Consider the following 13,129-nt stretch of genomic DNA (forward strand, 5'->3'; position numbering starts at 1 on the left):
TGCAAATAAATACATTTCCTAATTAAAACTTGCCCTTTAAAGATGCACATTTTCTTGGCCCCATTATAGGGTTTCTTCTCCTTGTAACATATCACAGAATCAGTAAGGGCAATGCAAACATCTTTAATATATACAGTTTCAACAGCTCTAATAACATATCTGCCTGCCTAAAACACCTTCTCCCCCTCTTCAGCCCAGCTGATAATTTCCCCTGATTTGTTAAATGCTCTCTTATTTCACTCTCAAAGATAAAGCTTAAAGGCAGTTAGTCTACAGGAGGAGTGGGAAGGGTGGATTGAAAAGGGATAAAGTGGAAGAGGGGGGTCACAGCCGTTTTCCATTTTGTTAATGATGGATTTTTATTTTTTGTTATGAAAATAATGTTCATTGTGGGAAAGTTAGAAAGTTTCAAAAAAGCATGAAGAAGAAAATATATTACTCATAACCCTATCACCCAGAGGCAACCATTGTTAATAACCGCCATGATTTTTTTTCAGATTTTTCTCCACGATGATTTTTATGTAGTTAACAGTTTTGCAGTCTGCCTCTTAGAAAATGTACATGCTAACCTTGGCATTTTCCCATGGCATAAAAAACTCTGCAAAAGAGAAAAACTTTATAGAGTGGCTGCATAATATTTCAACAAGGCTGTCCCCCAATTTACTTATCCTAGTTGGTCATTTAGGCTGTTTCCATTTTTTCCCTTTATTACAAATAATGTGCTACTACGATATCTAATCTACTGTTTTTGTTTTGTTTTGTTTTGTTTTCTGGTTAATACATGGGACTGGCCATTTGGAGAGTGTTAGGTTGAATTTTACAGCAGTGTAAAATGCTCTGTGGAACAGGGGAGCTGTACAGGAGAATCTCAAGCTAGCTGTAGAGTTAGATTACAACATGGTAACAACTGACCTTACTTTTCTTTCTAAAACCTCCACTTCCTCCTGAATTTCTCTGGACGTCGAAGTGACTAGAGCCACCCTCCATCCAGGTACCCAAGCTTGAGAATTAGGAGTCATTTTGGATTTCTCCTTGCCCACCCCATCAACCAGGCACCAAAATCTGTTCGTTTTACGACCTCCATTTCTCTCAAATGTCTCCTCCCCTCTCCAGCCTCACCACAATTGCCTTAGTCTACTTAAATGACCTAAATGAGCATCTCTGGTCTTCCCAAGCTACTCTCTTTAACTCATATCTCCACTGTGCTGTTAAGATCACCTTTTTCAAATACACTTAAGATCACTTGCCTCCTCTAACTAAAAGCCTTTAATAACTAACTCCTTGCTCCCCAAACACCCAGCACCTGAGCTTTCAGGATGCTTGAGATCCTCAGCTTCCTTGAGGCCCCTTCAAGAACCAACCCTACCTACTGCTCTAGACTCTACCCTAGGCACTCCCTTCACAGGCCGACTCCATGGCCTTAGTGAGTGTCTCATGCTTTTGTTCATGTACTTGTACTATTACCTTTACTTGAAAAGCACCTCCCCTCCCTTCATGATCTAGCAAACTTTCTTGCCTTCAAAACTCAGCTTGAATGCCACCTCCTACAGGAAGTCTTCCTTTACCCACAAAGATTTGGTTGGGCATCCTTCTGTGCTCACACTCTGCCCATCTTAGGCAGAAACCCACCACACTGTGCCTCTCCTTGAAGGTGGGGATTGGGCTTTGTTCATCTTTTTAACCAGTAAATACTTCAGGTATTTCCTAAAAAAAAAAGGATAGTCTCCTACATAACCACAGTAATTATCAAAACCAGGAAATTAATGTTGATACAAACTGTTATCTAATCTACAGACCTTATTTTAATTTTACCAGCTGTCCCATTAATGTCCCAATCTAGGACCACATGTTGCATTTATCATCATGACAACTAAACTGGTCCTTTAATCTGGAACTGTCTAGAGTCTTTGTCTTTTAAGACTTTGGTATTTTTGAAGAGTACATGACAGTCATTTCCCTGAATGGTCCTCAGTTTGCGTTTGTCTGATGTATCTTCACGATTCGACTCAGGTTATTCATTTTTGGCAGGAATACCACAGAAGAGATGTGATGTCCCTCTCAGTGCATCACATCAGGAGGCATATGATGTCTATCTGCCATATTCCTAATGATGCTTAGTAATTACTTGATTAAGGTGGAGTTGGCCAGGTTTTTCAACTGTAAAGTTAATGTTTTCCCCTTTGAAGTTAATCAAAGATACTTTGAGACTATGCAAAATATCTTGTTTCTCATGATACTTTCATCCACTACTTTTATCATTTGGGCCTCTGCTTTCTCATTGGTCAAATGAGGTGCACAGAATGAAGAGTGAATTCCAAAATTTTCACTCTCAAGGATCCCTTTATTCTACCCCCTACTGCTCCATGGACCTCATATTTCGAAAGATTTTTGTCCACCAAGTGGCATTTCTCAAGGTATATGTGACTCATTTTCCTATTACACCTTTGTCACACATGTCTACTGCACTGTACACTCACAAAGGCAGGGCCCATTTGCCTCACTACTGGATGCCCAGAGCCAGTCAGAGTGCCAACCACAGAGTAAGTGGTCAACAGATTTTTGTCAGAGGACTGAATCTGACTGCCAACCCCAGCTTATCCCCAGCATTTGATGTCTGCGATGAGGACACAAAGTTGATAAATGTTATCCAAAGGCAGAGACTCGACATTTCAGTTAGTCTCAGAGGCTTTGTCATTGGTCAGTGTTCAGTGATCATGAACATTTAAAAAATAGATTGAACAGAGTGTGTGGAAATCTCTCACCCACTCCTCCCCTCATCCCTGACTTTCTGGGAAGCCTCAGTTAGATGTTGAAAGGGTGTTCCAGCTCCCCAAGTTTATACTGTAATCTCTGATGCCTCTGTAATCAGTGGATGGCAACTGGCTAGACAGTATCCTGACCACACAATCCAGATTTTAAAATATCCTCGACCTTGTTTCACATTTTTATGACATTAGCATTGTCACACTTCCTCCTTCATTAAGCGCTGGAGATCATGGAGATATAATGTAGCAGAAGATCATGAAGGGAGTTTTAAAAAGGGATGGGAGGGAAGGAAACTAACATTAATGGAGTATCTCCTGTATGTCCAGAGCTTTCTTTCCTTTGTTCTCTCTTTTAATCCTCACCATAACTATCCGTTTCACAGATGAGAAGACTGAGGCTGGATAAAGAGTAATGGCCTGCACGAAGTCATACAGCTAGCATGCAGCAGGGCTGGGGTGGGAATTTCTTCCCTAAGCCCCAGCAAGTTGCCACTGCACCAAGCTGCCTCTCCCATCATATAAAAATGCCCTTCTCTTGGACTGTGCTGGCGATCACGATCCAGACAGGCGAAGGACAGAAACCTCTTGGACCACATTCACTGCAGTTATTTTTTAAATGATTGTTATCGCGACTCAGTAGCTGTTACCATGGTTCTGGGGAAGTTGTCCGAAGAAGGAGGGCCTTTCTTTGGGCGTCTTGCGTGCCTGAGGAAGGAACTCTAGTTCTCAGCTTTTTATTACCTCTGGCTGTGCTGAAGCAGCAAGGGCGAGAGAGACGTCCCTGCAAAAGTGTTGCGGGCGTGAAATAACAACAGGGAGTCGGCTGGGAGCTGGGCCACGCGCCCCAGAGAGACCCAGGGACAGGCGATGGGGGGAAGGAAAGGAGACCAGAAAACACTGCAGAGAGACGGGGGAGAAGGCCAAAGCGGGAGGAAAGAGAACAAAGGGCAAGAGGAGAGGAAGTCGAGAGAAGTTGGGACAAGGGAGGAGAAAGTTTGAGAAAGGGGGCGAGAGAGCAAGCGAGGACGGTGTAAGAAAAGAGGTGACCGAGAAAGTGAACTGAGAGAACTCGGAGAATTCGAGAACGAAAAGGAAATAGGAAGGAGAGAAGACGGAGAAAGAAGCGGAGAGAAAAGAGGGAAGGGGAGAGGGGAAGGCGTCAGAGAGAACAGAGAGACTGGGCTGGCCGAGAGGCGGGTGAGTGGCCCCGGGAGGACGCGCATCACCTGCGTGGCGCCCCCCGGTGCCGTGGTGCGGTCCTGCTCCCTTCGTCTGTGAGCCGCGGCTCGCCCAGCCTCCTAGGATTGGCTCCAGCCTCCCATTCATGTAACCTGCGTGTGCGTGTGCGTGTGCGTGTGTGTGTGAGTGTGTGTGGTGTGTCTCTCGCTCGCCCTCTCCGTCTGTGTGTAGAGAGCGAGAGTTGGGGACGGAGGCAGGCAGGCGAGCAGGCAGGGAGGGGAAGAAGAGGAGGGAAGCTATTAAACACACACTCACACACGCGCGCGCACGCACCCGCCCCAACCCCCCAGAAGCCTCGGGATTGCAGCTGTTTCTTGTGGGGCAGCAGTGCTGGCAGGGACGCCGGCCGGGAGCGGCCGGGAGCGGGAGCCAGGAGTGCGCGCGCGGCTGGAGACTTGCTGGGGCTCCACTCCCTGCGGGAGCTATTGTTGGTCTCGCTGGAGCTGAGCGCAGAGCCGGGACCTGCTCCTTCCTGGGCGCCCTGCTCGGGCACGCGGAGCCGAGGAGCCTCGCCGCCGAGAGCGAGAGGAGCCACCGGCGCGGCGCCTTGCCTCTCTGCCGCCCTCCTCCCCGCTTCCCCGGCGGTGGCAGCCTGCAGCCACGGTAAGGCGGCGCGATCCGTTCTACGGAAAAGCGCCTTTGGGGACCGCGGCGGCGCCTCCCCCGCTCTCAATACTCTCTGCGCTCGCTAGCTGGGGCAGGGTCGGAGCAGCTCGCGAGGATGTCCAGGGCTCCGGGAGAGGCTCGCCCGCTCCCCCGGCCCGCACCGGGGGAGGCAGGGAGGGCGGCAGGGGCGCGGGTTGCCGGTGAGGCGAGTCGGTCTGGAGCCCCGAGCCTCTGCCGCGCAGCCCCCGGAGCTTGCCGCGGACTGGAGCCTGGGAGCCAGGGCTAGGGGAGAGCAGGGAGGTGGGCGCGGGCCGAGGTTCGTCGGCCTCGCCTGGAACCCCTTCCCCACCTTGGCCCCAGCGCCCGCAGCCGCTCTGCAGACCCGCCCGCCCCAGGGCCCCGGCGGGCGCTGGAGGAGCCCGCGAGGCGGCGCCGGGCTCCGGGGCTGCAGCCTGCCTTGCGGGGCGAGCGCCGGCTGCGGCGGCCCCGCACGCGCTGCGGTTGGAGGGAAGAACCGGGAGACGCGACCCCAGCCTCGCGCCCTCTGCAGCCGGCGCGACGCTCCTGTCTCCTAGCCTGCCGCGGTGTCCACCTTTCCCTCGGAGCGAGTTGAGGCTGCAGCCGCCGGGTGGACACTCGGAACGCTCCCGTGTGTGTGTGTGTGTGTTTGTGTGTGTGTGTGTCAGAGAGAGAGAGAGAGGAGACTGCTCGTACCCCAGCTTCGGGGAAATGTGCTCTGGAATGAAATGTGATCACCAAGCTCCTTAGTCATTTTCCTCGTGATTTAAAAACGCAGTCTTTATATTGGAGGAGCAGACGGGAAGGTGGTCTCGAGGAGTGTGTGTGTGTGTGTGTGTGTGTGTGTGTGTGTACACGCAACCAGGGAATCACAGTCAACTACTCGGGCGAGGGGAGGTTCAACTGGTGAGTCCTCGTTAGCTGGGCAGTAGGGTGGGCTTTGCTGGTTGCTGCCCTCCCTTCTCTGCCCTGCCTACGCCTAGGCGAGGTTGGAAAGTACTGGAAATTCAACTGCGTGGTCTCTAACTTTGGAAACTGGCTCCCCTTTCAGGGCGAGACGTTAAAGTGATTTGTGCACCCTGGTCCATGTGGACGAGGGTATTATTACTCAGTTGGCTTACGGATCCCTCTTCAGAATCGCGGCAATCCCCCGCCCAGTCCCTTACCCCCTCCTACCACCAGCCCTGGCGAGGTTTGTAGAGATGCAGCTATCTGTAAGCCACCAATGCGGCGAAAGCGGCGCGGAGAGACAGCCTGGGTTTTGCCGGGTCCTGCTTGCAGTCTTGGTATTTGACTAGACCACGAGATCGCTGCGCTACTTTTGGAAGGCGGCTGCGGGGCACACTCGGGATTCGAGCGCCAGGCTGAAAGGGTGCCCATGTGCTGAGCTGTGCGGCCGCGCACGCCGGGAGATCTGCCAAATGGCATCGCGGGCAATTACATAAACTGCCTCAGTGATTACCGGGAACCGTGATGCGAGCCCCCTGTTCGCGAAAGACAAGCCCGAAAGTTTGCCTGCTTGAGGAATGTAAGTACCGCGGCGCTCCTATCCCGGGACCAGACAAGAGAGCCGCCTCGCTTCACGGCGCCCACTCCTGCGACGGGCGTTGGGTGCCGATGCTGCTGTCCCCAAAGGACCGGCGACCGAGGCAGGGACTGGGAAAAGGATCTGGGATTGATCAGAGAGAAAAAGCCGGTCAGAACTCAGGATCCATTGAGTTTACAGGGCCCAAGCCTCCCCTTGGGGATGTTGGGAGGCCTTCCAGGGAATGCTGTATTAGGAAACTGGCTTTGTGTCCTGGGGAACCCCAAAGGCCCTTTTCTCTGCTTCTCCGAGCGCCTCCTCCCCATCTGCCACATGCAGTTCCCTTCATGTTTAGAAACCTGCCCGCGATGCCTGGTCCCCGCTCCCCCCCCCCCCCCGAGATGCCAAGCATCCCAGCAATGCAGGCCCACTCTGGCGCGGGGTTCGGAGGGAGAGTGCTGGCCTCTGCCAGAGTCCGCCACCATCAGGTACCTATTCCTGGTTTCCTGGGCTAGGCCGGCTTTGATGGGATGGGGACGGGTGCCGAGTATGGCTTCCGTCCCCCTCGCTTCTCTGCTACGCGGACAGCAATTTGCTTCTGTTGTGTTTATTCTCCACATCTCGCCTGCAGCACGTTGATGGTCTTTGATAGAGAAACCATAATAGTAGAGTGTTTTTAAATCTTATTTTTCGCCCATAGCGGGATAAGCAACCCCAGACCTGGCAGTGCACTGCAGATCGCTGAAGTCAGGGGCACAGTGCCCCTGAGTTCCCTCCTCCCGCAGGCGGGGGGATGGGGGCGTGCACGGGTGGGGAATTTTTGTTTTTGCCACATTCCATCTTCCGGAAACCTCGCATCCCTTCCCCCCCGCCCCCCGCCGAAATCTCGGGTCTGTCTGAGTGTGTTCCGCGCTGTAAAATAAATCCTCCCTCCCGCAGACCTGTGGGGCCGTTCGGATTTCCTGCCACTGCCAGGATCCTTAACAATGCGATTGCAAAGCTTGTGCTCGGCTGGGAAAAATCCCCAGGTGCCGGCCGGCCTCGTCTTGACCTTGCTGAAGGCGCCTTTAACCCGGCTGCCTGCGGGGGTCCGGGAAGGAGGAGGGCGCCCTGGAGGGGCTGGGTTCGCTCCCGGGGCAGGGCGGGAATCGGGTCGCGGCGGGGCGGCCGCGGGGAGGGTATGGGGCTCCGCAGCAACCTGTTTCCCTGCGCTCAGGGGCGGCGCACTCCCGCCCCTCGCCTCGGCGGCGGCCCCGCGCTACCCTCCTCCCCGCCGCCCTCTGGCAGCCTCCGGGGGTCCACGGTGGGCTGCGCGGGTCGAGGCCCAGTCGCGCTCCCCCCGGCGTCTGCCCGTGGTCCCCGTCTGGAGGCTCCTTAGCGAGCAGAGCCGCAGTCCGCGCGAGCTGGGCCGCTGGGTGGGCGGGGCCGGGGCGGGAAACCCGAGCCGAGACCGCCGCGTTCCAGGCCAAGTTCCAGCCCGCGGCGCGGCGCGGAGTGCCGGCGGCGCGTCCCTCCCCTCTCCTCGCCCGGCCCTCCACCCTCACCACCCCCGGCGCGCTCCCGGCGCCCCGCCGCTCAGCTTTGCCGGGAGCTCTCCGCCGAAGTTACAAAAGATGTTTTCACAGGTGGTGGCAGTGGAAGCGCGCGCGCGCCTGTGTTCGCGCGCGCGCTTGGGAGGGGAGGTGCACGGCGAGGCCAGTCATCTGGCAAAAAAGAGATTCCTCTCTTTGTAGGCGTTGGAAGGGCGCGTTGAGAAACAATCTGTTTTCTCTGGTGACGGTGAGGATGGGAAGTCTTTTCACCTGGTGGAATTGGACCAGTCGGAGCTGATTTCCTGAGGTGAACGTGTGTCTCCTCTCGGCCCTGCTTGGCGAATGTTTGGAGATTTGGACGTCCCCACGTTCTTCAGGACTTAGGATGGAGACGTTCATATAGTTTTAGGGGACTAATTCAGGGAAGGTTTTGTTCCTACCACGTGTCTTTGAGTGGGGGCAGGGTGCAGGTTGGTGTGTGAGTTCGCCATCTTCTGTGGTGGGGAAGTTGTCAGGGATGGAGAGGTTCAGTTTTCAAGAGAGGTCTCTTGGATTCATCTGTCAGCATCCTCGTATCAAGGCCTCTCTTTTGGGGCGGAAGGGGGGTGGAATGGGGGCAGTAGGCCAATGAATCATCCCGATGGACTGTGGGGGGAACAGGATCAGCCTTGCTCAGTGCGGGGGGCCCAGGGGGCAGAATCAAGGCTCAGCCCTAAAAAGAATCATCAGAAGACAGTTCTAGAAGCGAATGGAACGATCTGGAATATGAGGTAGTGAACTCCGTAGAAACGAGTGTTGCAGTAGAAGGCTGGGTATTTATTGTAGGAGTGGGTGATTTGGATCTCCAAAGGCTCTCTTCCAATAGATCTGACTCTAGGTTGTAGAATCTCCTCACCCCTCTCTGGTTTTGTGGCAGTAAATTGATAGGATGTGACTTTAACCCCTTAATTTTCTGGACGGGAGTCATGATTCTGTGGCCTTAGGCAAATTACCTTTGGAACTTCAGTTCTCTTGCTTGTAAAATGGGAAGATATGTCTGGTTTACAACACTATAAGGATTAAGGTCCATAAAACCTCTGACACACTGCAGGCCATTCACAGATGGTCATTCCCTCCCACCTCCTTCATCCCTTTGGAACATTGTGCATTTGAGGGTGGGGAATGGGCAGGGAACTCAACAGCCCCAGAAGAACCAGCAATATTGCATCCACAGTCTATTTAAAAACAGCTCAAATGCTTGAAACCAAAATATCTTCTCTTTTCTTAGAAAAGTCATTTCCAGTTTTGTTAGAATTTCTCCCTCATTGAGTCCTTTTTTTCTGACAGAATTACATGGTTGTGCAGGTTGGCATGTTGCATAACCTGATATTTCCAGATCAAAAATTACGAATATAGGAAAGAAGGTGATTAAGAATCTAAGATGCTGTTGGGCAACACAAGCAAGGGACTCAGTTTGAGCTGCCTGCTCACACTCTTTAAATGTCACAGAGGTTGAAGGAAAATGAAACCTACTAAGCACACAGTACAGTCCTCCCCTGGGTACTTAGCTGCAGGTATAGTTCTAATGAACGGCTGCTCTACCTGGACCCCAGCCCTCCTGCTGTTCCTGTCCCAATACATTCTCCCACATCCAGAAATATAAAACATAAAACATAAGAACAATGGGATTTCAATCACCTCCTTGCAGGTTTGATTCCAAGAGCCTAGCAGGGTAAATCAACGTCAATTTCAGGGCCAATTTTTTTTTTTTTTACCTGCCTTCTTACATGGTCTATCAGCCTGGCTTATTGTAACTGAAAGCTAAATCGCTCCATCTTTACTTTGTGCTGACAGACTGCTATGGGGGCCACTTTGAAAGTAACACATGCCCCAGTTCCCAGGAAACCAAGCATGCGTGGATCCCTGAATTTATAGTTTTCCATAAGGAAGGCTTCTAATGAAACTGTAAATGTAGAGGCTTAGTCCTCTGTAGGTTATATATTTTTACTTTGTCACAGTTTTTTTCCTAACTTTTATTGTCTTTATTCTAATTACCAAAGCAATATATGTTCACTGTAGCAAAGTAAGACAATATAGAGAAAAGCAAAAAGAAAATGTTTCACCACATTTTGGGTTGTACCTTGTGACTTCTCTTTATGACTGTAGAAAAAAGATCATAGTTACAATATTTTGAATGCTTATTTTCCTTTAATGGTAAATCTTTCCATGCTATATCTTTTCCCCCTATGACAACATTTTTTAAAAAATTTATTTATTTTTATTTATTTTTGGCTGCATTGGGTCTTCGTTGCTGCACGCAGGCTTTCTCTAGTTGCAGCGAGCAGGGGCTACTCTTCATTGCGGTTGCGGGCTTTTCATGGCGGTGGCTTCCTCTTGTTGCAGAGCATGGGCTCTCGGCGCACAGGCTCAGTAGTTGTGGCACGTGGGCTCAGTAGTTGTGACTCGCGGGCTTAGTTGCTCTGCAGCACGTGGGATCTTCCCGGACCAGGGCTCGAACCTGTGTCCCCTGCACTGGCAAGCGGATTCTTAACCACTGCGCCACCAGGGAAGCCCTATGGCAACATTTTTAATGGCTACATAGAACCCCAATGTTTTAATATGGCATAATTTAGTTGAACAGTACCCAAATTTTGACTTTTCGTTTATTTTTAGTTTTTTTTTGTTATTATCACAAAGCTGCAGTAATTATTCTTGTACACACTGTGTAATTTTAGTATTTCCTTAAGATAAAGCCCTAGAAAGTGGGATTGTAGGGTCAGAGGCATATGCCGTGGTGAGACTTCTGTCACACATGAGAAGCAGTAGGGTCCACTGTGATTTCTACTTCATTTTTTTAACCAGACTATGGCAGCTTACTTTGCAATCCCTCTTGGGAGCTTAGGTAGTAGAGGAAGGTAGGGGTGATAAACAAACCTCAAGCAGGGGATTTGCATAACTTTGAGCTGTTCTGCTAAACTGATAGGCAAATCTTTTTTCCAAGAACATTTTTCTTCGAATGAGTCTTCACTCTCTGTAGCCCTTCAGCCAGCAATGGAGTTGAAATATGTAAATATGTGTCTCTGTATTGTAGGTGGGGCTGGCTCCCTGGTGAATGACAAACAGTTCCTCAGAGAAGTGAGTGTGTCTTTGCATTTGGATTCCCACCACCTGCCCCCTCCCCCGCCTTTATTTTTTTTGGTTCAGAGGCTTAGTAAGGAAACCACCCCACAGTAAGCTTATCCGCCCTCCTAACCCCACCCTACCCTGCACAGCATTTATTGGGAAAATCAGCCTAAATGTCTCACTTCATGTTCCCTGGGCACAATAAAAAAAAAAACCCGCCTACATGCTGTTTCCAAAGTGGTAGTAATTGGGCGCTACTCTTGTCCCATCCTTGCCTGGGCCAGTTCAATCTGAGGGTGCGTTTGTCAGCCTTCCTCTTTCACGTGTCAGATTTCTGTGACCCAGAAAAGATTTGTTCCCTGTGGTTAGATGACTCGTCATCTGACAAAGGATTCTGTGCAGCCAGTGGGGGAAGTCCTGTCCTTCCATTACCAAGGTGTCCCCAGGCTCAGCAGGAGACATCAGGAGTTCCTTTAGATAGGATGGAGAGGTCACCTCAGCATTGTTTGATGGTGTGGTCACCATAAAGGAAACCCACTTTGCTGGTCACAGACTCTGAATTCTGACAAGTGTTTAGATGCTGCCTTGATACTGATTCCACTCCAGTTTCACTAGGGAAGGTGAGAGAATATTTTTGTCCTTTGTCACATTCCAAACATCAAATCGGGGCTTTTCTTTCATTTGGAAAACAAAAAGGAAGCAAGACATCAATGTAGCAGGATCTCAAGAGCAGGTGTTCCGTGTCCCCTCGTCCCTGTCCCCTGAGTCCTGCATTTGCTTTGCCGATGGATGGTAGCCCTGTGGCCTGGGCCCATGGTGGGGAAAGGGTATCAGATGCAATTGATTAATCATTATAATTGTCAAGAACCCTAGGTTTTAAGGATGTTTGTCTCATAAAGACCCCATTTTCTCGCTGTGGAATGATTGTTGATTTCTAAAAGTCTGGTCTTTGAACTCTTTGAAAGTCAAACCAAAGAGTTGGAGCTAATACTTAGGGCTCTGGTGAAACACTTGCCCATTCCCGGAAATCAGTTTCCCTCTCTAGAAAATTAGGTTGGGAGAGGAGAGTAGATTTGATGTTTTATAAGGTAGTGCTTCTCAAACTTTAATATGAACACACCTTACCCAAGAATCTTGTTACAATGCAGGTTCTAATTCAGTAGGTCCAGAGTAGGTCTGAAGATTCTTGGGGCCCAAGAATCTGCATTTCTGACAAGCTCCCCGGGGGATGCTTTGCTACTGGTCCGTAGTCCAGCTTGGAGTAGCAAGGTTTCAAGCTGCTTCCTACTCTGACATTATTACAGAAAGTAATAATAGTGACCTCCAGATGTCAGGGGGAACGGTCTTATATTTATAGTTTGGTGTTGTAAAAGGACGTGTCCGTTCTTGCCTTTGGGGCTTTGAGAATTGGCATCTTCATTTCCCCAGGCAGGGTGGGGAGGGACATGGTCAATCCTCTCATCCTGTGGTTGTCCAGGAAGTGGAAGAATGGGGCAGCAGCAAAACAAACGGAGTGCCTTCTGTGTGTCAGGTAGCTGCTGTTATAGCCATGTTCTGGATGGGGAAACAAGCTGAGAAAGTCAAGCCATCCGCCCAGGGGCACACACCAAGGCCCAGCATTTGATCATACGCTTCTTGGCCCGCAAGCCTTATTTTTCTTAGCATGGCAACTTTGTAACTTTCTAGAATGCCACATAATTAAAACTGAGTGCTTAGCAAAGTGTTTCCCTTTAGAGGTGCTTTTACTGGGCCTATGTAAGAGTGGATCAAGACATTTAAAAATTTGCATCATTATCATGCAAGCAATTAAAGTGCTTAAGAGCTTAAAAGCAATTTGTTCAAGTTGGTTAAATATCCGCCCTCTCCAATCTTGTTTGTATTATTAATTTATTCATCAAACTGTGACATCAAAACCATTGTGAAGGTAAATTTCAGTATCTTCCGATTGGTGGAATCTTTCAAATAAAAGCACTTTGCATTGATGAGAGCCACAGTGGAAGGATCTGGTTCAGGATGAGTCAGAGAAACCAACCTTTTACTAAATAAACCCAGCCCTGCTTTGGCCTCTGGATGAGTATTGGTCATTGAAACGTTTTATTAATGTGCAGTTATTCTGAGAACCAGTCAGTAATGCAGCTCTTTGCAGACGTTAATTAGCTGATCTTCACATCACCCCCACATGGCAGATAAATAGCATTAACACTGAGAGAACAAATGGACACACAGCGATAAGGGTAGAAGAAGCAAACTCTTGCCTTTCATTCAGGAAGGATGATAGAGGTAGGTGAAATTAGGGGACTCCATGAGTTTGTCACTTAATAAATACTCGGTGGTACACTAGG

The 13,129-nt window shown here is 50.1% G+C and overlaps 1 protein-coding gene across 4 annotated transcripts in view; it reads left to right on the forward strand.

Annotated features, from left to right (window-relative positions):
• Window positions 1-4,392: 4,392 nt before the first annotated feature.
• The window catches only part of TENM4 (teneurin transmembrane protein 4), a 749,934-nt gene continuing 741,197 nt past the window's right edge, over window positions 4,393-13,129 (forward strand). For all 4 annotated transcript variants that reach the window (XR_005020977.1, XM_036861484.1, XM_036861485.1 and 1 more), the window contains exon 1: window positions 4,393-4,607. The gene's annotated coding sequence lies outside the window, so the exon portion shown is untranslated. The remainder of the gene's footprint in view (window positions 4,608-13,129) is intronic.

Source organism: Balaenoptera musculus, chromosome 8, assembly GCF_009873245.2.
Source record: "Balaenoptera musculus isolate JJ_BM4_2016_0621 chromosome 8, mBalMus1.pri.v3, whole genome shotgun sequence".
Taxonomy (NCBI): Eukaryota; Metazoa; Chordata; class Mammalia; order Artiodactyla; family Balaenopteridae; genus Balaenoptera; species Balaenoptera musculus.